Source organism: Lissotriton vulgaris, unplaced genomic scaffold, assembly GCF_964263255.1.
Source record: "Lissotriton vulgaris unplaced genomic scaffold, aLisVul1.2 SCAFFOLD_1450, whole genome shotgun sequence".
NCBI classification, from domain to species: domain Eukaryota; kingdom Metazoa; phylum Chordata; class Amphibia; order Caudata; family Salamandridae; genus Lissotriton; species Lissotriton vulgaris.
In genome coordinates this window covers 251268-278976 of record NW_028243200.1, presented here as the reverse complement: position 1 = coordinate 278976, position 27709 = coordinate 251268, and the positions used below count along the sequence as shown (strand labels likewise).

Here is a 27709-nt window from a genome sequence, read left to right as displayed (position 1 = left end):
AAGAGTCAAGAGCGGAAAGAATTATTCAGACCTGGAAGACCGGCCACAATCGCGGTCCCACAGCCGATGTTGATCAGGTCCCTCTCGGGTGTTTCAAAAATCGAGGTCCCGGTGGCAGCCCGCGAGTAGGCCAAAAATGGGACACGACATAGCTTTGTCGCTGAGTAAGGTAGGAAATCCGGGAAAGCACTGTTGGCATCAAGCAACCTTCATACATCCAGGCACAGGGCGTGGGTAGAGGATAAACGACAGGATAGACGGGCCGCCGGCGGAGGTCGGCGGAGCCGGGAGCTTATGCGGCCATCTTGGTTCGCGGCGTAGCTCCTCCCCCTTTCAAACTTTATTGATGTATATTTCACAAAGTGCAGTAATGACTGCCAGGCATTTCACTCCTGCAACAAAGGAAGCAGGGGTACACTGAGGAACTAGTACATGGTTTCTCATTGAGTAAACGGTTGTAATTTGAATTTTTTTATATGTTTCTTTCGTCTTCACTGCTTTGTTTTGCTCGCGAGAAAGTGTCACTCATACTCGTTGAAATGTCACTCATAATAACACTGACATTATAAAAATGTCACACATGGCAATCTGAAACCCTGGCAGCTATGCCCAACCCTCCCGTTGTCTGTGCCTTCTTTTCCACCCCTGCCCTCCCTCCGGTAGTCTGAGCCTTCTTCTCCCCTCCCCTGCCTCTCCCGTTGTCTGTGCCTACTCCCCTGCGCTCTCCCTCCCGTTGTCTGTGCCTTTTTTCCACCTCCTCGCCCTCACGACCGTTGTCCGTGCCTTCTTCTCCCCTCCCGCTGTCCTCCAATTGTCTGTGCCATCTTTTTCACCCTCCTGCCCGTTGTCCGTGCCTTCTGTACTGACCTGCTGGTCACTGGTCTAGTGTTTTAAAGTACCAGCCACTCCCAGAGGGCTGGCTCACACCCCACCCCACCATACATGCCAATAGACCTGATTCAGGAGGGAGAGTATCGATTTTTAAAGCCAAAACTTGCTTTATTTTAGCTGTCTCCTGCCTGAAATTGCATTTTCAACGATAGAAGTAAATGAGGAATTTTCATTCTCACGATTTTTTATTTTAATTCTCCCACGTCCCTGTCCTAAAATGTTGGCATTTATGCACCCCACACCGATCCAGCGCAGGCGTCACAGGACATGTGACCCTGTAACTAAAAGGGTCCGGGCGCACGTGCCCTGGGCAAGTTCTACCATCTAAGTACAGAGTCTGTGTCCTTACTATTATTGTATGAGGGCCTAGGGCCCCATGACTTGATCCGAAGCCGCCCCTCCCTAGCGCCTTGAGACCCTCAGAAGTGAGTAGGGCGCTATACAAACCCCTGATTGATTGATTGATTGACTTTACACCTTCTTTTCCACCCCCGTTCTCCCTCCCGTCGTTGTCTGTGCCTCCTTCTCCCCTCCTGTTGTCCCGTGCCTTCTTCCCCAGCCTATAAACATGCATAAATAAAAATAAAACCATTTGCAATGCAATAGGTCTTGTGTAAATGCAACACCCACTGCATTGCAAATGCTTGTTTGATATGCATTCTGGTACTGTAGACCTGCTTTCATATTGGAACAAACAAGGATTCGAGTCTATAAATACAAATACCCAACTTCGGTAAAAAAAATTAATTTAAAACCATAAATGCATTTAGAGTTCTAAAAAGTATAAAGTCCCCAACTCCCTCCCCCCCTAAATATAAATTGAATGAGTTTTACCAAAAAGGTTCTCTTCAACCTCATCCAAGATGGCTCCTCGATTTTAATGCATAGCTTGAAACGAGGAGGCCTAGTTGTTGCCCTTCAGTGTTGTCGTGACCCGGAAGCAGTTCTGCTTTAAGTCCTCCAACTTCCATGCTTCTTCAGACATCTGCACTGGGTCTTTGGAGGGCTTTGAGAGTTCGAGTAGCAAACCGAAGGCAGCAGCTGCAGCCTGCGGGAGGCGCTGCACCCTCAGCCTGTGGGAGGCGCTGCACCCTCAGCCTGTGGGAGGCGCTGCACCCGCAGCCTGTGGGAGCCGCTGCACCCGCAGCCTGTGGGAGGCGCTGCCCCCTCAGCCTGTGGGAGGCGCTGCACCCCAGCCTGTGCTCGGAAGGGCCCGTCTCTGTCTCTGGGCAGACTCAGTGCGGACTTTAGGGTAAGTTTGAAGTGAAAGCATGAAGCGACCCTTGTACTTAAAATGGGTGTTTGCTTATTGTGTCAGATTGGACAGATCTGACATGTTCTCTCTAAACTGCAGAGTATGTGGAGTCCTGCCTCGTGTCCAAGGTTCTCATCGGGCAGATATTTTACTTTCGGTTTGCATTGTGTGGTGCTAGTGTGAGTGCTGCACTGGAGTGTACACGGGCTGGGCTTGCAGGGCGTGGCTGTGTCAACACAGTGTGGACATGTCAGATGGGCAACGACATGGGAGGCCAGGCCCCACCCGCGAGATTTACAGACAAAGCATCGGGAAATCTTCCCTTCGCCCATTCTCCTCGCTGACATAGAGTTTAGGTGTGATGCACAAAACCTATTAATGTGCTTCGCTAAACTATGAAGCGCTATAAAATCAGCCACAGCACGGTACAGTATAGCGCTATATGAACGATCAGGGCAATGCAATACTGGGGTCACCATGTGTTTACAAGTGATTGTGTTTACTAACGTTTGCCATTCCTCCACGAATGGTTGTAAATCTCGTGTTGTAAAAGGACATTCACCTTCGGAAGATAACTGCGCTCCGTCTAAAAGTACTCGGGTGTCTGCAGCAGTGTACGCTCAGTGCCCATTTAAGGAACTCTTAACAAAAGCCACCCACAATTCCTTGCGTTCTTGAATATGTGGGTTGTAATACTGTTGCTTCTACATCATTGAGGGTTTCAGACAGTTAGTAGCAGGTCCCTGCTGCCACTTTTTAAGCTACATATTTATTTATTTTAAAGGTTTTATATAGCGCTGGCTAGACCCAGAGGTATCAGAGCGCTTTACAGGAGTGCAAGGAGGAGCCGTAATTGATACATTTGGTCAAACACATTGCCATACAAACCAATATAACAGGATATGTCCTACATCACAATCAAAACACACAAACATATTCAACTCCCCTGCACTGACACCTACTCAGCAAAGGACACCAAACCTTTGGAAGACATAAGCTTGAACGCACCCTAGTAAAGTGCTGGGCGGGCTCCGGCGAGCTAAAGCCTGTTTGCCGCAAGTACTCGTATGCTTTGGGGCCGTAGGAATAGAGTGTGGCTGCAAAGTGCCACTGTCTCTTGCTGTAAGCATCAGGGTGCTGTTAATGAGCCCCAGGGGCAAGGCTGAGAAGGGAAGAGGAGAATATTTCAACACAAGGAAATAGACTTGCCCTCCAGCCCCCAGGCATCCACACTGCTTGAAAGCAGACATGAGAGGAGAGTCTTTATTCTGGACAAGAGCAGGAAGTACAAAAGACAGAGGGGAAGTGACGAGTGTGCTCAGTTATGACAAGAGGGGCGCACAGAACCAGACTGCACCGTCTAATACAACACCAAGACCATACGCTGCAGCACCGGAAACCCTGACAGTGTTTCTCTGGGAGGGCCCAGTTATTACAACTTTGCACGTTTTGGATTACTGGTGAACAGGCAGCTGGTTTAGATGCAACTAGAAGTTAGTGGTTCATGGATATTTCCAACTCTCGAACTAAGTTTTGCAAGTGGGAAACAGAAACTGGAGTGACGACTAGTCGTCAGATACGGTGGATTAGTCCAGCCCTTTTCTTGCCAGTTGTGTTCTGGGAAATACTCTCTTCTCAGCCTCCTGCAGCCACCCTGAGTTCGTGGTGCTGTGCCTGCTGTAGGTCTTGAGGCTGGCAATGCCTCTGCAGTTGTCCATGGTGCCTTCACGCTGTTGAGGACACGTCAGGTGGCTTGGATCCCTGACAACTTTGAAGTGATGTCGGATTCTTTTGATGTTAAGTTGAAGCTCTTTGTCCATATTGGGGTGACCTGGTTTTCTCCTTATTGTGAAAGTTTATTTTTTTTAATCCCCTTGTCCATCCCTGAGTGTGTGGAAAGTTCTATTCGAGGATGTCAAACGTGTCATAGCTGTTTACAGAGCATCTGTTCATCACTCCTTCTTGTGACCTCTTGTTATAATCCTGAAGGACGCCGCTTGTACAGTCAGGGGTCCCACTCCAACCGGATTTTGTGCAGCCTGGATTCCCCCATGAGCCACCCTCCAATGCTACAATTTCACGAGGATTTAGCGTAATAAATGGAAAACATGTTTGTAAACCACTCTGGAACGACAATGTGTGACAAGCTCAGTGTCAGAGAGAACAGTGTTTTTTATTTCTTATATTCTTAATAACATCCCTGGCTCTGCTATTCTTTTGTCTGGTCCGGGAGGAAGCACGTTCATCTAACCTTCACACTGAAGCCTTTATTTGCTTGTAACTTTTTATTTGCCATTGAAGTACCACAAAGCGACGAGATATGCATCCTCTGCATTCTAGAAGGCTTTTTTTCTGGCCAAAGGTTCTATTTTGGTGGAAGGTGCTATGCTTCTTCCCCTCTGCCGAATTATAGAACATAGCTGCAGTTCAGCATTTACAAGCCTGTACATTTAACATAACAAGTTTGCCAGCACCTGGAATTTGTTTGTGCTTTTGAGTTTTTTTCTGGTACTACTTTTCAGGAGACATTCTTCTGTAACTCACATTACAGCTGTGACTCACATTACAGCTGTGAAATTGTGGCTTCCAAAAGCAGCCACTTAGAGAAGGCTGTGAATAGACCAAGGCGTCCAGCTCTTGACTTCCACCACATCTGCACCTTCATTTATCAATAGCCATCCAAGTAGGCTGCACTCTAAGGCATCCATTGACGCATCGTCACAGACACTGGTGCATCAATACATTCACCAGCGTGACCTGTTCGCAGGACACCCCCGCGCCGCACGGCCAACAGCTGTGTGTGTGCCCCCGCCTCGCTGCTGCCTGAAGCCTCGTTGTGCCTGCCTCGCCCCTCCGTCGTATTTGCGTGTTTTCGTGTGCCTGAATAATCTTTTTTTCTTCCTATTTGTTTTTATTTGCCTCTGTACTGTTGTCCCTGTTGTCCCCCTGCACGTTGCTGTATTAGGTTTTTGTTACCCAGTCCCCCTGTGCCTGCCTGCCCCGCTCCCCGCCGCCGTGCAAGCGGACACGTCTCCTTTTTGTTTTGTGCCCTCCCCGCTCCCGCCTGCTCCTCCCACTTCGCCATAAATGGCGACCACGCGTACGCGCAGCGGGCGCGCCGTTTGTGCGCCGAAGTTGCGCCAAAGGCAAGCCCGTCTGCGCCTGTCCGCGCCTGGACCGCGCCCAGTGCCAGGGCCCCAACCGACGCAAGACGAGCCGACAAACCTACGCCGCCGCCGCCCTCAACGCACTCAATACCGGCCGGATGCCCACCTGCTGCAAGGCCGCCCTGAAACGTTTCCACGGACCCTTCACCTGCACAACCTGCAAATTCACCTGCCTCCGAACAGGCACCGCACCCGCCAAGCCAAACTCCAGCAGCGACCTCAAGTGCATCCTGCTCAACACCCGCTCCGTCCACAGACACGCCGTCGAACTCTGGAACCTGCTCGACACAACCTCACCAGACATCGCCTTCCTTACTGAAACATGGATGAACGCCTCCTCAGCCCCTGACATCGCCATCGCCATCCCGGATGGATACAAGATCATCAGGAGGGACTGCGCCAACCAGACCGGAGGAGGAATCGCCATCGTCCAAAAGAACACCATCCGCATCACGACCGACGCCGACGACACCTTCACCGCTGCCGAACACCTCCACTTCCAGATTCACACCAACCCAAAAGACGACCCTCAGAGGCACCCTCATCTATAGATCCCCGGGACCACGCGCACAATTCAGCGAAGACATCACGGACTTTATCAGCCCACACGCCCTCCCCTCCGCCGACTACATCCTCCTAGGGGACCTCCACTTCCACCTGAAGAACAGCAAGGACCGCAACACCGTCACCGGGCTGGAGAACCTCGCCAACCTCGGACTCAAGCAACTGGTCAACACCCCCACCCACTATGCCGGCCACACGCTTGATCCCGTCTTCTCATCCAGCAAGCACATCGCCTTCAGCCACTCCACCGGACTCCACTGGACCGACCACAGCTGCGTCCACTTCAGCTTCAGAAAAACCACAACCCACCACCACCCGCAACAGGCTCCTCACAGAAGCTGGAGCAAGATCACCGCCGACCAGCTCACCACCTCCCTCAGCCAAAACCCACCAGCCAGCACACCGGACCCCAACGAAGCTGACCGCCTGCGCCGACGACCTCGCACCACTGAAGAACCCTCCCAGCAGATCCAGAAGTAAGAAGGCCCCCTGATTCACCGACGAACTCAATGACTCCAAGAAGACCTGCCGCACCCTCAAGAAAGCCTGGCTCCTCGACCGGACCACTGACAACATGACCGACCTCAAACTTGTGACCCGCAAGCACCACCAGCTCATCCGCACCACCAAGAAGAAATCACTTAAGGGCTGACTGGACAACAACGCCCACGACAGCAAGGAACTCTTCAGCATCGTCAAGGAGTTCTCCAACCCCAGCACCGTCAACATCGACATCACCCCTTCACAAGATCTCTGCGACTCCCTCGCTTCATTCTTCCACCGTAAGATTGCCGACATCCACAACAGCTTCGGCGCACCATCCACGCTCCCAACCGTCGAACCAACGCAGCCCACCGCCACCCTCCGCACCTGGACCACGGTGACCACCGAAGACACAGCCAGCGCGATGAACACCATCCACTCCGGATCCCCGACGGACCCCTGCCCCCACCACGTCTTCAACAAGGCCGACTCCACCATCGCACCCCAACTCCGCGACGTCATCAACACCTCCTACGACACCGCTACCTTCCCGGAGAGCTGGAAGCACGCCGAGCTCAGCGCCCTACTGAAGAAACCAACAGCGGACCCCACCGACCTCAAAAACTTCCGCTCCATCTCGCTCCTCCCTTTTCCTGCCAAAGTCATAGAGCAGATCGCCAACAGACAACTTGCCGCCTTCTTCGAGACGAATGGATCCCTCGACCCCTCGCAGTCCGGTTTCAGAGCCAACCACAGCACCGAGACCGTCCTCATCGCAGCCACCGACGACATCCGAGCCCTGCTCGACAACGGGGAAACAGCAGCACTCATCCTCCTGGACCTCCACGCCAACACAACCTCAATATCATCTCCTACGCCGACGACACCCAGCTGATCCTCTCCCTCACCAGAGACCCCGACACCACCAGAACCAGCCTTCACGAAGGGATGAAAGACTTCACCGAGTGGATGAAGAACAGCCGCCTGAAACTGAACTCAGACAAGACGGAAGTCCTAATCCTGGGACCATCACCCTCCGCCTGGGACGACTCCTGGTGGCCCCCAGCCCTGGGCACCGCCCCCAAGCCTACAGACCACGCACGCAACCTGGGCTTCATCCTGGACTCCTCCCTCTCGATGACCAGACAAGTCAACGCCGTCTCCTCTTCATACTTTCACACCCTCCGCATGCTCCGCAAGATCTTCCGATGGATCCCGACCGAAACCAGGAAGACAGTCACCCAGGCCCTCGTCACCAGCCGACTGGACTACGGAAACACCCTCTACGCCGGAACCACAGCCAAGCTACAGAAAAGACTCCAACGCATCCAGAACGCCTCCGCCCGACTCATCCTGGGCATCCCCCGACGCAACCACATCTCCGGCCACCTGAAGGACCTGCACTTGCTCCCCGTCAGCTAGAGGATCACGTTCAGGCTCCTCACCCACGCACACAAGTCTCTCCACGACCTCGGCCCCAAGTACCTCAACGACCGCCTGACTTTCCACACACCCACCCGCCAGCTACGGTCTGCCAGCCTCGCCACCGTATCACCCATCCGAAGAGCCACTGCCGGAGGCAGATCCTTCTCCTACCTGGCGGCCAAGACATGGAACTCCCTCTCCATCCACCTTCGACTGACCCCGGACCACCTCTCCTTCAGGAAGCAACTGAAGACCTGGCTGTTCGAGCAGTAGCGGACCCCTTCCCCAAGCGCCTTGAGACCCTTCCGGGTGAGCAGCGCACTATACAAATGTCATGATTGATTGAATGATTGAGCGTGCGTCCTTGCACTGTGGCCCCATTGTGTTGTGGCCATACTGTCCTCAATGCACCAGACTTTCACTCGAAACAAAATGGCATCATGTTATGGGACTTGAAATTCGTCCCTTCCTGATCCCAGCATAGCCATGACAATGCAACCTCTCCCCAGATTTGGAATTCATGGAGCTGGAGAAGCATTTGTTTTCTCTTCCCTCAAAATGTGTAGATCGTGGCAAGCGTCCATCTTTTCACACATTCATCTTTTCATCCATGCACACATGCTTTCATCTTTCCAGCTATGCACTCACTCACACGCATGCATTTGCACCCTCTACTTTCAGCCCACCAAAGCCTTAGTAGCCCAATAGTTCCATTCCCCCAATGGAAGAACCTAAGCATCGGCATTGATCTCTTATTTATAGATCTTGCCTACAGACGCCTTTTAGCTCTCTGTGCGTAAAAGACGTGTTGTGAACCAAATCAAAAACGTCCAGTGGACTTTGTGCCAGCCCATTGCTTATCATTGGTTGCCTGTCTAATCGCTTATAGGCTTGCTTCTTACTTGATCTCTTTTCTTCCTCTCGTGTTTGTCATTCCCTTGGAAAATAGCTTCTGTACAATCCCTTTGACTGGATGACATCTATCCTTCCGCTGCTCAGATTCATATAACTACTTTTTTTACGTCTCAGCCTATCAAACAGTGCAGCTGTCAGGGTTGCTAAAGACATTGGAGACATTCAGAAAGTTGACCAAGAAATGCATACCGCCCGTTTCTTACCATTAGCTTTGTGGTTTGTTTGCTGGCTTTGTTTTAGACTGTTGAGTTTGTCGCTTCCATTGCCAAAATCGTGTATACCGTGTTCTTCCACAAACTCGCTTTCTGTAAACCTGCTTTTAAATCTTGTTCTTATCTTGTTACATTTGCTGTGCAATCAAAGACAGAGGTCAAATGTTAGGATATGTCTTGCTAGGAGCTTGGTGTTTATTTTTATTTCTCTGATTTAAACATGAGACGATTTATGTGACAATCATGCTGTATGTGGGGATCTGCTTGAGGATGGCTGTACAGGAAAAATTGAGGAGGTTATTGTTCCTCGTGCCCTTAATTTTTCTCGCTATCTCCTGCTGGGCGATTTTAACATCCATATGGACACGGGGGATCTGCCTGAATCAACGGCTTTGGTGGAGGTCCTCGCGCTGGCGAACCTGACACAATGGGTGAACTTCCCCACCCATAAGGCTGGTCACTGGTTGGATCTGGTTTGCTCTAACTTCGAGATCACTATGTTACCCCCTATGAGGGTTACCTGGTCGGACCATGCCTTGCTTTTGTTCACATGGCCCTTAAGTTCTAAAGGGCCGAGTGATCTGCCTGCCCCTCAAGCTCACGCCCAGCGAATAAATGTAACCACTTTTTCAGAGTCTCTTTTGGCTAATCGGCCAATTTTGCCGTCTAACCTAGAGTCTGCTGTGGATTCATTCAATGCCTGGGTTAAACAAAGCGCCGTCGTACCCACCAATAGAGGTGGTAGTAAACGGGTCAGGTCATCGCCCTCTAAACCCTGGTTCTCCCACGCTCTCAGGGAACTCAAATCCGGCTGTAAAAAACTGGAGCGAGCTTGGCGCCTTGAATTCCACCCTGACCTGAAGAGCGATCTGCGGAGGGCGCAGAAGGTTTACTATGCCGAAATTAAGGCTGCTAAAAGCAGGTATTTCTCAGAAAGGATAGAGAAGGCGGACAACAATGGCAAAGAAGTCTTTGCCATTGTTCAGAGTTTTCTCTCTCCCAGTGCTGCCTCCCCAGTCCTTCCGGCTTCTGATCTTTGGTGCGAGGAACTGTCCTGTTTTTTCGACAATAAAATTGCTAAAATCCAAGAAGAGCTCCAAAATTCCTGTGGTCTTCTTCAGCCTTTGGCACCCTTTGCCAGCTCTGGTGGGAAGCAATCCATCAGTCAATTTTCCATCTTCGAGCCAGCTCTGCAAGCGGACGTGCTGGCCATCCTGGAGTCATTAAAGTCGGGTTCGCCCTCTGATCCGTGCCCCGCCAGGGTTCTGGGTGGAGCGGCGAGCTTGGTATATCAGGAGGTCACTCAGGTTGTTAATCTGTCTCTGGCCTCTGCCTCTGTGCCCATTTGTTGGAAACAGGCGAAATTACTTCCCCTGCTAAAGAAACCTGGCCTGGACCCTCTAGCCACATCCAGTTATCGTCCGATATCGCTGCTTCCGGCATTGGCGAAGGTCTGTGAAAAGGTTGTTTTCAGACAACTGAATAATTTCATTGAGTCCTCTAAAGCCCTTCACCCGGCTCAATCGGGTTTCAGGGCGGCTTTTAGCACTGAGACGGCCCTGGTGGAAGTCTCAGAGGCTATTAGGGAGTGCCTTGACGGAGGCGGCAGAGCGGTCCTGGTTTTGCTGGACCTATCTGCCGCCTTCGATACGGTACCCCATGCTCTGCTGCTGAATCGGCTGGCAGAGGTGGGACTGTCAGGCGCGGTTCTGGCCTGGCTGTCCTCATTTCTGTCGGAGCGGACGCAGCAAGTATGGATACCTCCTTACGCCTCGTCTCCCAAGAAGCTCAGCACAGGGGTTCCTCAGGGGTCGACGTTGAGTCCTCTGTTGTTCAACATTTATATGACTCCGTTGATCCATCTGGCTGAGCAGTGGGGAGCCAAAATAATGGCGTATGCCGACGACACACAGCTGTTGTTTACCTGGCCTAAGAACTGCTTAGATGCCAGTGTCGTCTGCTCCTGTCTATCTAATGTCTTTCGGTGGCTCCTTTCAGCCCAACTCAAATGTAACGAGGACAAGACAGAGCTGTTGTTTTATGGCAACTTCCCGGCCAACTTCAAGGATCTTATCTGGCCGCCTGATTTTGCCTGTCCCAGCTCTCTCAGAGGCCTGGCCAAAAACTTGGGGGTCTGGTTTGGACAGGATCTCAGGTTTGAAGTGCATCTAAAAAAACTTACGGCGACCTGTTTCCTGACCCTTAAGTCACTAAAAAGGTTCCTCCCACTGCTTCATAGGGAAGCAAAAGAGACGGTTCTGCGTGCTCTGATCTTATCAAGGCTAGATTATGCCAACGCCCTCTTTAGCGGTCTCCCTAAATATCTTATCAATCGAATGCAGATCATTCAGAATGCTGCGGTTCGACTTTTATTTCATCTCCCGAAAAGAACTAGCGCATCTGCCCATCTTCGAAAGCTCCACTGGCTTCCTGTGGCCCATCGTATTGTGTTTAAATCACTGGTCCTGGCCTTTCGTGCCTTGCACCAACAAGGACCACAATACTTGCACAAGAGGTTTACTTTCTATATTCCTCGCCGTGCACTCCGATCAGCTAATCTCCTTCTGATGTCTACGCCTAAAGTCAGATATGTGAGATTGGGTGGCCAGTCTATCTCTGTCCAAGCAGCTCGGTCGTGGAATGCCCTGCCGCTCTCTTTGCGAGCTTCAGCCACACTGACAGAATTTAAGAAGGGGTTAAAAACCCACCTTTTTAAACTCAGTATCTAGTTGCTTTTTTTTCTTTCTCCTTCTGGTTTGGCCCTGTTTAAGCTCACATATCGCGCCAGGATACTCTGTAGTAGCAGAGCGCGTAATAAAATATTTTATACATACATACATACAGATTTTCTTTTCCTTGCACACAACAAAATTTCAATATCGAAATAAATTTTTTTGACGATCAAATCAATACATTGGGTGATGACTTTTCCACACATTATCATTTGTGTGCTGTATACTTTTATCAGTAAAACTGGGTGTGATTGCAAATGTAAAGGTAATTTCAATTGAAGATATGTGGTCTGAAATGGCAGCATGGTACCATATCATGCATACTCCACGTGACCCCACTGTACTCTACCCCGCGCCACTGCACTCTTCTCTGCACCGCTCAACTCTACGCCACTCCACGTCACTGTACTCTTCTCTACACCACTCCACGCCAGTGCTCTCAACCTCACACTACTCTACTATGCTCCACTGCACTGTATGCTAATGCACTCTACAACACTTTACTTTAAATCAATGCACTCTACGTCAATCTACTTTACACCACTGCACTCTGTCACTGCCCTCTACGCCATTCTATTCAGCACCACTGGACTGTACATCAATGCACTCTTTGACATTGTACTTTGTGCCACTGCCCTCTATTCCACTCCACTATACTCCACTCCACTGAACTTTACAACAGTATGCTCTGCCACACTGCACTCTCTGCCACACTGCACTCTGCCACACTGCAGTCTCTGCCACTGAATTCTGCACCAATCCACTCTAAGACGCTCTGCACTCTATGGCACTCTACTCTATACCACTGCACTTTTCGCCACTTCACTCTACTCTAAAAAAATCTACTCTGCACTGCAGTTTGACACTCTATTGCACTCTACGCCACTCCACGCCATGCAACTGCACTCTACCCCAATGGACTCTTCATCACTTTACTCAAAACCTATACACTCTATGCCACAGCAGTCTATGCCAATCTACTCTGTATCACTGTGAAGGCGTAAAGAGCTTCTCACAGTACCCCAGAGTGACACATTATATGGCACGATAGAGACCTGTGTGGCTGAGGCTGAAGGGGTATTACAAGGGGGATTCTGCTTTGGCCATTCCGGAGTGGCCCGTTGTTCCCATACCTGGAATTACCTGGTAAATGAATACTGAGCCTGGTTTTACCTGGTGAGAAAACGCACATGGTAAAACCACCAAGGCCGAGTCCGGGAACAGTCTCAGCCCAGGTGCCACCTTATCACTACCACAGCACTATGTCTCCTTAACTGCCCCAGAGTCTGCCCTGTCCACTCACATTCTTCTGACTTCCTGCAGCAGTCTTCTGTGACCCCCCATTCCCCATTTGTTTGTTTGATCTTTTTATTAAAGGTTTTAGTTCTTTTGTATACATGTAAACAAAACAATATAACAACATTGATCGCATTGTACAGAGCCAGTAGGTAATCATAAAGTCAAGATAAGAAATCAATAGCAGAGCGGCATGATCACATCAATCAACATAAACAACAACAATAATAGCTGTCAACATATCCCCTCAGTCATAGCATCTGCACCTTCCATCAATAAAGCTGTACTAACACATTATGGTGCATCATAACTGCAACTATGTGCCATGCAAGAAAGCACATAATTACATTTTGTGTGGCTTCACTCCACCACATCACATAAGTGACCCTCATTCCCCACGTAGGTTATGTTATTGCCAGTAAATTCAGGGCGAAGTAGGATATTTCCTGTTCAATGGACTTCATCTTAGAATGGCTGAAGTTAGGGGTAGTGATACCGAACTGAAGCAGAAATTTTAACTTTGTTACCACCCCCATCCTGCCTCCTGATGATACTCAATTTGTGCTCAAAGTTCAATGGATTAAAAAAAAGTTTAACATGTTTACACTCAAGAGATGAATGTCTAATAACTGGCTTCGCCCACAAGGCCCCACAGTGAGCATTCAGAACAGAGACATAAGATGGTCACTAGCTAAATAGCTTACATATGAGGTCAAATAAAAGGGACAAAAAAGCTGCTTAAGATTTAGCGGTGTGGGCAGATATTCTGCAGGTATTGACGACCATGCATGACACAGGGACACAAGATATACCACAGGAAAGAGCTGCAAGGGCTATAGGATTGATGCCCTGGTGACCAGGACGTGAAACGGAGGGCACACACAGAATGGATTTAGGAAATGTTTTTAGGTTGAGCCTAGAGCCTGGACGCATAGGCTGCTCTGCGAGATGCCTGCTGGCTCTAGGCTCAATCTTACAAGTAGGTGAAAGAATCCCCGCCCACGGACCGCCAATATTTGTCATTGGCTTGTTCCCTTGTCTATCCTAACTGCTGGCTTCTGATTAGTTGACAGCCTTGTCCCTCCTTAATATCGCCTCCTCTTCATTTGTCACCTCCCATGGCGACTGGCCCCTTTACTTCAGCTGTTACATTATTTATTTTATTTATTTTATTTATTTATTTGATTTATATAGCGCGTTATAGCCACCGGGGCGTCTAAGTGCTGGTTGTCCAAATTAACTAGTAGGGCTGAGCATATTACTTGATCTTGGAGTGCGCTTAGTGACTACTCCATGCTTGTTTGAATAACACAGTTTTTAGCTTTTTCCTAAAAGTTAACAAGTTGCGTTCCTTCCTTAGGTCTGGGGTCAATTTATTCCACAGAGCCGGGAGTGTTTTGGAGAAAGCACGTCCCCCTACCGTGGCCAGTTTAAATCGGGGTTGGGATAGGAGAGTAGCATCCGAAGAGCGTAAAGTCCTGCTCGGCGTATAGAGAGAAATTCTGGACTTAAGATATTTTGGTGCATTCCCATACAGCGTCTTATGCACTATACACAGTCCCTTGAAAACTACTCTCTGCCGAATTGGGAGCCAATGAAGCTCCTGCATCAGCGGGGATGAGTGGGTCATCCTAGGTTTCTTGAAGATCAACCTGGCCGCATCGTTCATAACCCCCTGTAGCTTATCCAGCAGCCGCTGGGGTAACCCTATGTACAGGGAGTTTCCATAATCCAGTCTGGCCAAGATTGTAGCTGAAACCACCTGTTTCAGGGTAGAGAACGATAGCAGTGCCGATATTTTCCGCAATTGCCGCATTAAACCAATGCAGGTTCCTACTACAGACGTGACCTGTTTTTCCATGGATAGTTTCCCATCCAGGTACAGACCCAAACTTTTGACTGCTACCGCTGGGTTCGGTGGTGCACCCAGCTCTACCGGCCAGAAACTCTCGTTCCAGGGGTTGCCCGTGATGGAAATGGGCAACACTTCCGTCTTCTCCGGGTTAATTTTTAGGGAGTTTTTAGACATCCAATTAACCGTGGCTTTAAGTATGTCCTGTAGCCTGGTAGACGCTCCTGGCCCTTCCTCTAGCCGGATGATAATCTGGGTGTCATCAGCATAGTTATAGACTAGGCAGTCCATCCTGTTCAGGAGTGCAATCAGAGGCTGCAGATAGATGTTAAAGAGCAGGGGCGACAAAGCAGAACCCTGTGGGACCCCGCAGGTAATAGGCGCGGAGGTGGAAAGCAGGTCCCCCAGTTGGACTCTTTGTGTCCTGCCCTGCAGGAATGATGCAAGCCATGCCAGGGCTGTACCTCTGATACCAAAAGACCTCAACCGCGACAAAAGTTGTTCATGACACACGGTGTCAAACGCCGCGGAGAGATCTAATAGTACCAGGGCGCTAGGTGTTTTAGTATCTGCCCGGCTCCTCAATTCATCCAGAATTGATAGCATGACTAGTTCCGTGCTATGATTAGCACGGAACCCTGCCTGATTGGCCTCCAACAGGTTGTTACTGTCAAGATGTTTTGAGAGCGATACCAGCACATGCTGCTCAATTACCTTAGCCAGAAAAGGCAACTGGGAGATGGGACGAAAGTTCTTTAGACACTTAGTGTCCGAACCAGGTTTCTTCAACAAAGGGATCAATCGAGCCTCCTTAAATGCTAACGGGACCTGTCCTGTGTGGAGCGAAGTATTCAGTAAGTGCAAGACTTCTTCTTCCATGCCCGGGAGGGCTAGCTTGAATACTTCCGGCGGGCATGGATCCACCAATGAACCGGATTTAACTCGGTCCGTGATCTTGGTCAGTTCCTGCTGTATAATGAAAGGGAACTCGGCTAACGGAGTGAGAACTGGCGGAACAGTATAATCAGGTGGGCTAGGACAGTCGAGGGTTATAGTTGCAGCGATTTCTCCCAGAATGTCGGAGATCTTACTCACAAAGAAGTCCTGGAACTTCTGGCAATCTTGTTGGGTGAACTCAGTGCTTTGGTACTGTTATTTAGAGTTTGAGCACTATTTTCTTCAATGAGGTTCTCACAACGTGCATTGGTGCCTTCCCTCTCATTGTCCGTGCCTTCCTTTCCACCCCATGCCTTCCCTCCCATTGCCTGTGCCTTCCTTTCCACCCCCTGCCTTCCCTCCTGTTGTCTGTGACTTCTTTTCCACCCTGCCCTCCCTCCCGTTGAACGTGCCTCCTTCTCCCCAACCCTCCCGTTGTCCGTGCCTTCTTTTCCACCCCTGACCTCCCTCCTTTACTCTGAGCTTTCTTCTCCCCTCCCCTCCTGTTGTCTGTGCCTTCTCCCCTGCACTCTCCCTCCCGTTGTCTGTGCCTTTTTTGACCTCCTCGCCCTCCCTCCTGTTGTCCGTGCCTTCTGTAGTGACCTGCTGGTCACTGGTCTAGTGTTCCAATGTACCAGCCACTCCTCGAGGGTTGGCTCACACCCCACCCCACCATACATGCCAATAGACCCGATTCAGGGGGGAGACTACCGATTTTTCAAGCCAAAAATAGCTTTTTTTTAGCTGTCTCCCACCTGAAATTGCTTTATTATTATTATTATTATTATTATTATTATTATTATTATTTTCTTATGTTAAATCTCCTACGTCCCTGTCCTAAAATGTTGACATGTATGCACGCCACACCGATCCAGCACAGGCGTCACAGGACATGTGACCCTGTAACTAAAAGGGTCCGGGCGCACCTGCCCTGGGCAAGTTCTACCATCTAAGTACAGAGTCTGTGTCCTTACAATTATTATATGAGGGCCTAGGGCCCCACAACTTGATCCGAAGCTGCGCCCTCCCTAGCGCCTTGAGACCCTCACAGTTGAGTAGCGCACTTGCAAACCCCTGATTGATTGATTGACTTTACACCTCCTTTTCACCCCTGCCCTCCCTCCCGTTGTCCGGTGCCATCTTTTCCACTCCCGCCCTACCTCCCGTTGTCGGTGCCTCCTTCTCCCCTCCTGTTGTCCGTGCCTTCTTCCCCTCCTGCCTCCCTTTGTCCGCGATGCCTACCATTTGCAATGCAATAGGTCTTGTGTAAATGCAAAACGTATTGCATTGCAAATGCTTGTTTGATATGCATTCTGGTACTGTAGACCTGCTTTCATATTGGAACAAACAAGGATTCGAGTCTATAAATAGAAAATCACAGCGCAAAATCCCTGGGTGCCATATTCGACAAAAATCTCAATCTACATTGCAAAGTCTGCTCGATACCAACTACGCCTTCTTTGGGGACTTCGTCGCTTCTTCCCGGAGCAAGACCTTAACACCCTGGTCCAATCGCTGGTCCTCTTCAGACTGGACTACTGCAATTCTCTTTTCACTGGCCTCCCCAAATCCCACCTGCCCCCCCCTTAAATCTATTCTCCATTCATCAGCTCGCTTCATTTATGGGGCCAAAAGAAGCGACCAGATCACACCCATGCTATCCACCCTCCGCTGGCTTCCCATCGAGGCAAGATCTATCTACAAGACTGTCTGTATCACCCACAAAGCCTTGCACTCCTTGCTACACGGCGAACAAACTGAAACTCTATGGAGGCTCTAGACCATCACCCAATGCAGAAAATTTACTGCTTGAACCTCCCACTTTCAAGAAGGAAAGATCGATGGCCCAATCCTTTTCAGGCAACGCGGTGAGAATCTGGAACTCACTTCCGCCTCAACTCCGGACCACCACCTCCTCCCAGGCCTTCAAAACTGACCTCAAAGTTCTCCTCCTTCAAAGACACTTCCAAATGTAATTCACACCCTCTCTATTATCTGAAGGAAGACCCTCCATTATAGAGAATCCCTTTCTCAATGACTATGGAAGTGCCTTCCCGGTGTGTTCTTGTGGTTTGAGTGCCTGCCATTTATTGCAGTATTATCCTTCTACCTGTGTTTGGTACTCGTTTGCAACATGCACACGTCACTTTTCTCTTGTAACACACTGTTTGCTACCTCTTACATTTTGTTTGCTTTAGATACTTCCACTGCTACAGCGGAACTCCAAAAATCATTTTAATCAACATTACCTTTTCCCTAAAACCTCCTAACACACATTCATTCGTCAGTGGGGCCCATAACACTGCACATTTACCTTGTTCTCTTAATTCGGTTTCAAGGATTGGTGAAACACAAAGGAGTAATGCTGTAACATTCGCGGAGTGTCTACCTATTTAACCAGTTATTATTTACACCTATAGTTTTATACGATTTACCATGGTCTTAATAAACATGAATTTTATTCAGACACACCACCATAGTGGCAATGGATCTGCTAGAAAGAAAATCAGGCGTGGGAAAAATTACAAGACCAGCTTTAATATTCAATTTTCCTAATTTTATTAAAAGCAAAACTTTAATATGTCTGGCATTAAGTAATTCTTTATTCAGTAAAATCTTAAACTTTATTTCAGAATGATCATTTTATTTAGAGCTCAGAAAACAGTCATTTATTTAGAAGTCAGTTAAAAGATTAGCAAAGAATAGATAGTTCCAAACTCATTCTCTCCTAACATCCCTAACTAACGCCCTCTTCTTATTCTTCAGTCCTGCAAAGCAAACAAGAAATAAATCAAAGTATCTTACATCCAGAAATCGATCTGCAATCCAACAGCACTTCGAGAGGAAATCAAAAAAGCGACGCTCTCTAAGCAAAATCAGGGGGTTTTATACACTAATTTCCTAACTTAATCTATCTAAAAAGTATCTAACATCACCAATTTGGGTTCTGATTGGACACATTTGGGATGGGTGAGCATCTCCTCACCATTACATCATCATATTCATAGTGAATCAGCATTTTAATAAAGGGGAATTGTTTAGGACAGTCTTTGGCCTGGTCACTTCCTTGACTTGTAACTTCGCATTACTTTACCACGTTCAGAACACTCTAGTGTCCATGTTTTGGCAACCATCCTGACTTCCAGGGCACGGTAGCCTTGAACTTCCCATCCGAACACAGGCAGTTCGCTCTCTCTTGCAGGCTTTTGGGTGCGCATGCGCAGTCCAGCACTTGCTCGCAGTTTACCAGAGCAGCCATGTTTTCGCTAGGCCTCAGAGGCCACTTTTGGCACTATCATAGAAACAAACACAAACTCATGGTAAATGACTTAGACATATTGTGAACCATATCAAAAACGTCCAGTGGACTTTGTGCCAGCCCATTGCTTATCATTGGTTGCCTGTCTAATTGCTTGTTTGCTTGCTTCTTATGTCTTTTCTTCCTCTCGTGTTTGTCATTCCCCTGGAAAATAACTTCTTTACAATCCCTTTGACTGGAGGACATCTATCCTTCCGCTGCTCACATTCATATACCTATTTTTATTCTTCTCCGCCTACCAAACAGCGCAGCTGTCTGGGTTGCTAAAAACATTTGGTACATTCAGAAAGTTGACTTAGGAATGCATTCCTCTCGTTGTTTACCATTAGCTTTGTGGTTTGTAACTCACATTTTCTGTTTGCTGGCTTTGTTTTAGGCTGTTGAGTGCGTCCCTTCTATTGACAAAATCTTGTATAATGTGTTCTTCCACAAATTCGCTTTCTGTAAACCTGCTTTTAAATCTTGTTCTTATCTTGTCACATTTGCTGTGCAATCAAAGACAGAAGTTAAATGTTAGGATGTGTCTTGCTAGGAGCTTGGTGTTTATTTTTCTTTCTCTGATTTAAACGTGAGATGATTTATGTGACAATCATGCTGGCTGGTGGGGATCTGCTTGAGGGTGGCTGTACTGAATTATTTTTCCTTGCGCACAACAACATTTGAATATCTAAATGAATTTTGTTGACTATCAAATCAATACATTGGGTGATGACTTTTCCACACATTATCGTTTGTGTGCTGTATACTTTTATCAGTAAAACTGTGCGTGATTGCAAGTGTAAAGGTAATTTCAATTGAAGATATTTTGTCTGAAATGGCAGCATGCTACCATATCATGCATACTCCACGTTACCCCACTGCACTCTACCATGCACCATTATACCTTGCGGTACAAAAGGGAGTGTTTGATTGGTTCAGATGCTCAGTCCATTACCACCCCCTTTTGTTCCGCTTTTGGCCGCCATAAGTGTGGCAGGGTATGCTCAGACGTGAGTCCCTTGCTCACTTTGCCACTGGATTCAAGCAAGCCGGGTTGAAGACGGCTGGAATGCCAGAAACCGGTCCTCGGAAGCTTGTTTCCGGTCCAGGGAAGGCATTGCTTGGCAGTTCGGGCTGGACTGTTCCCATGAGGCACAGGGTCAGACTGATTTGCATATAGCCATGTCTGATCTGGGGTGGCAGAGTGGGCTAAAGAACGGTGATGGATTAAACCCAGATCTTTTGACTGGGTGTGAGTGTTTGATTGGTTCAGATGCTCCGTCCATTACCACCCCCTTTTGTACCACATTATACCTTGCCACCCGCTCCGTCCACAGGCACGCCATCGAACTCTGGAACCTCCTCGACACCACTGATCCAGACGTCGCCTTCCTCACGGAAACCTGGATGAACGACTCCTCAGCACCCAACATCGCCATCCCAGAGGGATACAAGATCACCCGAAGAGACCGCGTCAAACAGACTGGAGGAGGCATCGCCATCATCCACAGGGACACCATCCACATCTCGACCAACACCGACGACACTCTGAAAACCGCTGTACACCTGCACTTCCAGATCCACACCGACCCGAAGACCACCCTCAGGGGCACCCTGATCTACCGACCCCCGGGACCACGCACACAATTCAGCGAGGACATCGCCGACTTCGTCAGCCCGCATGCCCTCCCCTCCGCTGACTACATCCTCCTGGGGGACCTCAACTTCCACCTGGAGAACAACAACGACCGCAACACCATCACCCTGCTCGACAACCTCGCCAACCTCGGACTCAAGCAGCTGGTATCCACCCCCACCCACCTCGCCGGACACACACTCGACGCAGTCTTCTCATCCAGCAAAGACATCGCCTTCAGCCACGCCACTGCACTCCACTGGACGGACCACAGCTGCGTCCACTTCACCTTCCAAAGAACGACGATCCGCCACCACCAGCAACCGGTTGCTCGAAGAAGCTGGAACAAGATCTCAGCCGACCAGCTCGCCGCTTCCCTGAGCCAGCACCCCCCCCCGCGCCAGCTCAGCGAACCCCAGCCAGGCCGCCGACAACCTCACGAAGTGGATCAACAACTGCGCGGACGAACTCGCCCCACTGAGGACCCCGCCTAGCAGACCCGGCAGCAAGAAGGCCCCATGGTTCACCGACGAACTCAAGAGCTCCAAGAAGAACTGCCGAGCCCTCGAGAAAGCCTGGAGAAGGGAACCAACACCGGACAACACGACCGCCCTCAAGCTGGCCACCCGGAAGCACCACCAACTGATCCGCGCCACTAAGAAAACTGCATTCAAGGACCGGCTGGACAACAACGCACACAACTGCAAGGAACTCTTCAACATCGTCAAAGAGCTCTCCAACCCCAACGCCGGAAACAACAACATCACCCCATCGCAAGAACTCTGCAATTCCCTCGCCTCCTACTTCCACAACAAGATCGCGGACATACACAACAGCTTCAGCACTCAACCGACGCACGCCACAACCAAACCACCGCCCCCCACCACCACCCTCCGCGCCTGGACTCCGATCAGCACCGAAGACACCATTCGCATGATGAACTCCATCCACTCCGGATCTCCGACCGACCCCCTGCCCTCACCACGGCTTCAACAAGGCCGACGCGGTCATCGCACCCCACCTACGGGACATCATCAACACCTCCTTCGACACCGCCACCTTCCCGGAGAGCTGGAAGCATGCCGAACTCAGCGCCCTACTAAAGAAACCTACAGCGGACCCCACCGAACTCCAGAATTACCGCCCCATCTCGCTCCTCCCGTTCCCAGCCAAAGTCATAGAGAAGACCGTCAACAAACAGCTGGCCGCCTTCCTCGAGACGAATGGATCCCTCGACCCCTCACAGTCTGGCTTCCGAGCCAACCACAGCACCGAGACCGCCCTCATCGCTGCCACCGATGACATCCGAGCCCTGATGGACAACGGAGAAACAGCGGCCCTCATCCTCCTAGACCTCTCCGCGGCATTCGACACTGTCTGCCACCGCACCCTAGTGAAGCGCCTCAGCAACGTCGGAATCCAGGAGAAGGCTCTGGAATGGATCATCTCCTTCCTCGACGGAAGAACACAGAGAGTCTGTCTACCACTGTACAAGTCAGAGGCCACCGAAGTCATCTGCGGCGTCCCTCAAGGATCCTCGCTGAGCCCCACCCTCTTCAACGTCTACATGAGCCCCCTCGCGGCCATCGCACGCCAACACAACCTCAACATCATCTCCTACGCTGACGACACCCAGCTGATCCTCTCCCTGACCAACGACCCCGCCGCCGCCAGAGCCAACCTTCACGAAGGGATGAAAGACGTAGCCGAGTGGGTGACGACCAGCCGCCTGAAACTGAACTCAGACAAGACGGAAGTCCTCATCCTGGGCTCCTCGCCCTCCGCCTGGGACGACGCCTGGTGGCCCCGCCCTGGGCAGCGCACCCAAACCAACAGACCACGCACGCAACCTGGGCTTCATCCTGGACTCCTCCCTCACGATGACCAGACAAGTCAACGCCGTCTCCTCGTCATGCTTCTACATCCTGCGCATGCTACGGAAGATCTTTCGGTGGATCCCCACCGAGACCAGGAAGACGGTCACCCAGGCCCTCGTCACCAGCCGACTGGACTACGGCAACGCCCTCTACGCCGGAACGACCGCCAAGCTCCAGAAGAGACTCCAGCGGATCCAGAACACCTCAGCCAGACTCATCCTCGACATCCCACGTCACAGCCACATCTCCGGACATCTGAGAGACCTGCATTGGCTCCCCGTCAACAAAAGAATCACCTTCCGCCTCCTCACCCACGCACACAAAGCCCTACACGATCAAGGCCCGAGCTACCTCAACAACCGCATCAACTTCTACGCTCCCAAACGACATCTCCGATCAGCCAGCCACGCACTCGCCGCTGTCCCCCGCATCCGAAGAACGACAACAGGAGGAAGATCCTTCTCCTACCTGGCCGCCAAGACCTGGAACTCCCTCCCTCCCGACCTGCGCCTGACCCAAGACCACCTCTCCTTCAGGAAGAAGCTCAAGACCTGGCTATTCGAGCAGTAGCGCCCCCCCCCCCCTCTAGTGCCTTGAGACCCTCCGGGTAAGTAGTGCGCTATATAAATGTCTGTGATTGATTGATTGATTGATTGCAGCACCCCACTTCACTGTACTCTATGCCACTGCTCTCTACACAACTCTACTCTACACCTCTGCATTCTACCCTGCACCACTCCACTCTTGTCATTTCACCCTTCTCTACGCCATTACGCTCTACATCACTCCACTCTGCGTCATTACACTTTACGCCACTGCAACCTAATGTGCCCCACTCTACTGTACGCCAATGCTTTCTACACCACTTAACTCTAAACCAATGCACTCTACACCAATCTGCTCTGCACCTCTGTACTTTACGCCACTTCACTATGCCGCTCTGCTCATCTCTGATGCTCTACTCCATTAAACTCTGCTCCACTGACACTCTGCTCCACTGTGTGCCAATCCACAGCACTCTACTCCATTCTGTCCCATTCTAAAACACTACTCCACAACGCTGTGCGCAATTCCCTCTATACCCCTCCATGCCAATTTACTCCACTCTGTTCTATGACCCACTACTCCATTATGTGCCACTCCACTCTGTCAGTCTACTTCGCTGTATGCCACTCTATTCTACAGCACTCTACTCTACTCTACTCTAAGCAACTCCCTCTATGCTACTCCACAACACTCTATGCCACTCCACCGTACGAGACTCTACTCAACTCTGACACTGTGCTCCCCTCTGCGCCACTCAACTACATGCCCTTCCACTTTCTGACACTCTACTCCCTCCAAGACGCTTCACAACACTGTGCGCTACCCATGACACTCCACTCCACTGTACGCCACTCCATAACGCTCCACTCTACTCCACGTTACGACACTCCACGCCACTCTCCTTTACCCAACTTACTCAGCCATGCTGAGCAGCAGCCACCCTGGTGTACAACAGTGCTAAAACATATTGGCACAGCCAATAGCTCTTGCAAAGGCGAGACCTATTGGCTTTGCCAATGCTTCTTTCCTATGGTAAGAGTAGGAATGAGTGCTATATGATAAGTAAAACACTCTGACTCAGATGCTCTGTGTAGACTTGTTATCTTTGATGTGAAAATTTGCTGTTGTAAAGCGCTCTGATACCTTTGGGTCTAGTCGCTAGTGCTATATAAAACTCTCAAATAAATAAATAAGTGAAGGTGGCTGTGCTACTGTCTGTGTGTTACCAGTTATGTGGGAGGGAAGCGCACACTGCTGCTGCCTCCAACACATGGCAGAGGCTGTAACGTCACTTCCTCTCCCATGGGTGGTACTACCATTAATTTTAGGCAGGAGACTGCACATTTTGTAAGCAAAAAAGTATAATTTTTATGAAAGTAGGTCTTAAAGTCCCCCCTCACAACCTAAATACAAGTTAAAGGTGTAATCATTTTACCTTGGTTTGTCTTTGAATCTCCCTCTTATTTTTATCCCAAATGTTGACATAGATATATGCTGTGGATGAAATAGAACTGGTGGTTGTCAGACTCCATTCGGGAAGGAGTGCGGGAGGGGGCTTGAGGGCTATGGGGTAAATGGGGGCTACAGGTAATTCACTTTAGGGGTTGCTCAAAAACAAATCTGAGGGAGCAGTAAATAGCACATAATACTATTTCTGCCTTTCTTAATCTCTCAGTGTTTTCTACTATTGTAGCTTTAGCAGTGCCTGTTACAAGCTGCAAAGTGACAGTGGGGACGGGTCATGGAATGAGTAGCATTAACACAGGTTCTAAGTTAACTCCTACTATCTGTATATTGAATATAATTTAGATTCATTCTTGAAGTGGTTTCTGATGACTATATCTGTATAATTCGAGAGTTGTGACTTTGTTCTGGTTTTTGGGCTAAATTTGGGTTTATACTTGTGCAGCTTCGGGCTTGGGACTGGCCTCCAAATCTGGCAACACTGTCACTCAGTCAATTTTCTATATTACTTTTGTTCTCAGCTCCAGATGCAAGGATTTGAAGGAAGCTCCGACTAATAACGGTTCAGTCTTGGTTCAGATTTTCTGGTGAGTGTTTGATAATCCTGTAGCTCCTCTGGTCAGTGCTCTGCTGCTGTTCCTGTACCCCCACCCCCTCCGGTCACCTCTCTGCTGCTGATCCTGTAGCTCCTCAGTGCTCTGCTGCTGATCCTGTACCCCCACCCCCTCCGGTCACCTCTCTGCTGCTGATCCTGTAGCTCCTCAGTGCTCTGCTGCTGTTCCTGTACCCCCACCCCCTCCGGTCACCTCTCTACTGCTGATCCTGTAGCTCCTCAGTGCTCTGCTGCTGATCCTGTACCCCCACCCCCTCCGGTCACCTCTCTGCTGCTGATCCTGTAGCTCCTCAGTGCTCTGCTGCTGTTCCTGTACCCCCACCCCCTCCGGTCACCTCTCTGCTGCTGATCCTGTAGCTCCTCAGTGCTCTGCTGCTCATCCTGTAGCTCCTCCAGTCAGTGCTCTGCTGCCTATCCTGTACCTTCTCAGTCCTCTGATCTCTCTCCATCCTCAGTGCTCCTATGAACTCCCTGCAGCCTCAGTGCTCCTCTGACCCTCCTCCTGCAGTCTCTATGCTCCTCTGACCCTCCTCCTGCAGTCTCTATGCTCCTCTGAGCCCTCACAGTCTCTATGCTCCTCTGAGCCCTCACAGTCTCTGTGCTCCTCTGAGCCCTCACAGTCTCAGTGCTCCTCTGAGCCCTCACAGTCTCTGTGCTCCTCTGAGCCCTCACAGTCTCTGTGCTCCTCTGAGCCCTCACTGTCTCAGTGCTCCTCTGAGCCCTCACTGTCTCAGTGCTCCTCTGAGCCCTCACAGCCTCTGTGCTCCTCTGAGCCTCCTCCCTCAGCCTCAGTACTCCTCTCTGCTCCTCCTCCCTCAGCCTCAGTACTCCTCTCTGCTCCTCCGCAGTCTCAGTGCTCCTCCGAGCCCCCGGCAGTCTCTGTGCTCCTCCGAGTCCCCGGCAGTCTCTGTGCTCCTCCGAGTCCCCGGCAGTCTCTGTGCTCCTCCGAGTCCCCAGCAGTCTCTGTGCTCCTCCGAGTCCCCAGCAGTCTCTGTGCTCCTCCGAGTCCCCAGCAGTCTCTGTGCTCCTCCGAGTCCCCGGCAGTCTCTGTGCTCCTCCGAGTCCCCGGCAGTCTCTGTGCTCCTCCGAGTCCCCGGCAGTCTCTGTGCTCCTCCGAGTCCCCGGCAGTCTCTGTGCTCCTCCGAGTCCCCGGCAGTCTCTGTGCTCCTCCGAGTCCCCGGCAGTCTCTGTGCTCCTCCGAGTCCCCGGCAGTCTCTGTGCTCCTCCGAGTCCCCGGCAGTCTCTGTGCTCCTCCGAGTCCCCGGCAGTCTCTGTGCTCCTCCGAGTCCCCGGCAGTCTCTGTGCTCCTCCGAGTCCCCGGCAGTCTCTGTGCTCCTCTGAGCCCCCCGCACTCTCGGTGCTCTTCTGACCCACCTCCTGCACTCTCGGTGCTCTTCTGACCCACCTCCTGCACTCTCGGTGCTCTTCTGACCCACCTCCTGCACTCTCGGTGCTCCTCTGTGCCCTCGCAGCCTCTGTGCCCCTCTGAGCCTTCAGCCTCTGTGCCCCTCTGAGCCTTCAGCCTCTGTGCCCCTCTGAGCCTTCAGCCTCTGTGCCCCTCTGAGCCTTCAGCCTCTGTGCCCCTCTGAGCCTTCAGCCTCTGTGCCCCTCTGAGCCTTCAGCCTCTGTGCCCCTCTGAGCCTTCAGCCTCTGTGCCCCTCTGAGCCTTCAGCCTCTGTGCTCCTTTGAGCTCCTGGAGCCTCAGTGCTCCTCTGAGCTCCTAAAGCCTCAGTGCTCCTCTGAGCTCCTAGAGCCGCAGTGCTCCTCTGACCCTCCTCCTGCAGTCTCCGTACTCCTCTGAGCCCTTGCGTTCTCCGTGCTCCTCTGAGCCCTTGCGTTCTCCGTGCTCCTCTGAGCCCTTGCGTTCTCCGTGCTCCTCTGAGCCCTTGCGTTCTCCGTGCTCCTCTGAGCCCTTGCGTTCTCCGTGCTCCTCTGAGCCCTCGCAGTCTCCGTGCTCCTCTGAGCCCTCGCAGTCTCCGTGCTCCTCTGAGCCCTCGCAGTCTCCGTGCTCCTCTGAGCCCTCGCAGTCTCCGTGCTCCTCTGAGCCCTCGCAGTCTCCGTGCTCCTCTGAGCCCTCGCAGTCTCTGTGCTCCTCTGAGCCCTCGCAGTCTCCGTGCTCCTCTGAGCCCTCGCAGTCTCCGTGCTCCTCTGAGCCCTCGCAGTCTCCGTGCTCCTCTGAGCCCTCGCAGTCTCCGTGCTCCTCTGAGCCCTCGCAGTCTCCGTGCTCCTCTGAGCCCTCGCAGTCTCCGTGCTCCTCTGAGCCCTCGCAGTCTCGGTGCTCCTCTGAGCCCTCGCAGTCTCGGTGCTCCTCTGAGCCCTCGCAGTCTCGGTGCTCCTCTGAGCCCTCGCAGTCTCGGTGCTCCTCGGAGCCCCCCGCAGTCTTGGTGCTCTTCTGACCCTCCTCCTGCAGTCTCGGTGCTCTTCTGACCCACCTCCTGCAGTCTCGGTGCTCCTCTGACCCCTCGCAGTCTCCGTGCTCCTCTGACCCCTCGCAGTCTCCGTGCTCCTCTGAGCCCTCCTATTCTCCGTGCTCCTCTGAGCCCTCGC

At 51.0% G+C, this 27709-nt stretch overlaps 1 pseudogene across 1 annotated transcript in view; it reads left to right on the top strand.

Annotated features, from left to right (window-relative positions):
- The first annotated feature begins 1862 nt into the window (after positions 1-1862).
- Positions 1863-27709, top strand: part of LOC147668669 (uncharacterized) — a 99464-nt pseudogene continuing 73617 nt past the window's right edge. Inside the window, exons 1-2 of the transcript XR_015303845.1 lie at positions 1863-2143; positions 25071-25136. The product of XR_015303845.1 is annotated as an uncharacterized LOC147668669 (transcript). The remainder of the gene's footprint in view (positions 2144-25070; positions 25137-27709) is intronic.